The sequence below is a fragment of the Mus pahari genome, chromosome 14 (genome assembly GCF_900095145.1).
Source record: "Mus pahari chromosome 14, PAHARI_EIJ_v1.1, whole genome shotgun sequence".
In the NCBI taxonomy this organism is placed as follows: Eukaryota; Metazoa; Chordata; class Mammalia; order Rodentia; family Muridae; genus Mus; species Mus pahari.
The window spans coordinates 59,225,376-59,227,427 of NC_034603.1; the positions used below are offsets into that span (position 1 = coordinate 59,225,376).

The 2,052-nt window shown below is 41.5% G+C and overlaps 1 non-coding gene across 1 annotated transcript; it reads left to right on the forward strand.

The window, feature by feature from the left end:
* The first annotated feature begins 956 nt into the window (after positions 1-956).
* LOC115065482 lies at positions 957-1,060 on the forward strand. Its single transcript, XR_003845260.1, has one exon. It is a non-coding gene; the product is annotated as a U6 spliceosomal RNA (small nuclear RNA).
* The last annotated feature ends 992 nt before the right edge of the window (positions 1,061-2,052 follow it).

Below are 2,052 nucleotides of genomic sequence, written 5' to 3' on the forward strand. Positions count from 1 at the left end.
ATCTGCCTACTAGGACTATTTTTATTCCACATTCTAAGTGAGATTCAAGCATCCTTGCATGGCCCTTCCTTCTTGTTAGCTATAATGGGTTTGTCGAGTGCAGCATAAGTATCCTGTACATTCTGGCTAATATTCACTTGTCAGTGAGTACATACCATGCATGTCCTTTTGGTTTTAGGTTTCTTCACTCAGGATGATAATTTCTAGTTCCATCCATTTGCCAGAGAAATTCATGATGTCCTTGGTTTTAATAATATTCCATTATGTAAATGGACCAAATTTCTCTATCTAGTCTTCTTCATCTGGTTTGTTTCCAGTTTCTGGCGATTACAAATAAAGTCTCTATAAATACGTGGGACATATGTTCCTGTAGTATAGTGAAAAATCTTTTGGGTATATGCCCAGGAGGGATATAGGTGGTCTTCTATTCTGTGGAATTGGCTGAGTAGTGTTGATAATTAGCTTTTATTTGAATGTCTGATAGAATTTTGTGCTAAAACTATCTGACACTCAACTTTTTGTGCTGGGGGTTGGGAGACATTTAAGGAGTTCTTCCATTTATTAGAGGTTATAGAACTGTTTACATGATCGATATTTAAATTTGGAGAGTTGTATCTCTCTAGGAAATCATCCATTTGGTTTAGATTTCCAATTTTATGGAGTCCCAGCTTTTGAAATAAGACCGGATGATTTTTTTAATTTCCCCAGTTTCTGTTATGTATCTCTTTTCATTTCTTATTTTGTTAATTTGGATACTGTCTCTCTTCCTCTTAGTTAGTTTGGCTAAGGGTTTTTCTATCTTCTTGATATTCTCAAAGAAGAGCCTCTTAGTTTTCTTGATACTTTGTATTGTTTTCTGTGTTTCTGTTGATTGATTTCAACCCTGAATTTTTTTTCTCCTCTTGGGTGTTTTTCTTTCTTTTTGTTCTAGAGCTTTGTAAAAATTGTTTTATTTAGTGCCCCCTTCAGCAGCACATATTCTAAAATTGGAATGACACAGAGATTAACATGGCCCCTGCACAAAGATGACATGCAAATTCATAAAGTGTTCCACATTTTTTAGAAAAAAAAAGTCTTTTATTTATTTGCATTCCAAATATTGCCCCTCCCCCCATTCCCAGTCCCCCTCCAAAGGTTCTTTCCCTCTCCCCTTTGCGTCTAAGAGGGTACTCCTCCATCCATTGACCCACCTCCACTTATCCACTCCCACGTTATTGCCCCTCATCTCTATTCCACTTCTCCGGGGCATCTAGTTTCTACAGGATTGGGCACAACCTCTCCCAATGAGGTCAGAAAAGGCAGTGCTCTGCTACACATGTGCAATGGTCTACAGACTAGTCCATGTATGCTCTTTGGTTGGTGGCTTAATTCTGGGAGCTCCCAGGGGTCTGTGTTAGTTGATTCCTTTGGTCTTCCTATGGGCTTGTCATCCCCTTCAGCTTCTTCAATTCTTCCCCTAATTGTTCCATAGGAGTTCCTGACCTCAGTCCAATTGTTAGGTGTAAGTATTTGCATCTGTCTCAGTCAGCTGTTATTGAAGCCTCTCAGAGGACAGCCTTGCTAGACTTCAGTCTGTAAGCACAACATAATATCAGTAATAGGGTCAGGTTTTGGTGCCTGTCCATGGGATGGGTCCCAAGTTACGCCAGACACTAGATGGTCTTTACATCAATCTCTGCTCCGTTTTTGTCTCTGCATTTCTTTTAGACAGGAAAAATTCTGGGTCCAAAATGTTGAAGGTAGGTTGGTGACCCCATCCATCCACCGTGGGGGGAGGGCACTGTCTATCTAATGGAGGTGGTCTCTTCAGGTTCCATCTTCCCTCTGTTGGGCATTTTGAGTAAGGTCATTCCCAATAAGTCCTGGGTTCCTCTCACATGCCAGGTATCTTGGATTTTTAGAGGATTACCCCCTCTTCCCAGCCCCCTCTGGGGCATTTCTCCTGGCCGTCTGGGCTTATCTAATGTCTCTGACATGCCTATACCTGATCCTTCAACCCTTTCTCCCTCTCCCTCTCCCTTTCCCCCTCTCCCTCTCTCCCTCCTCCTCCTC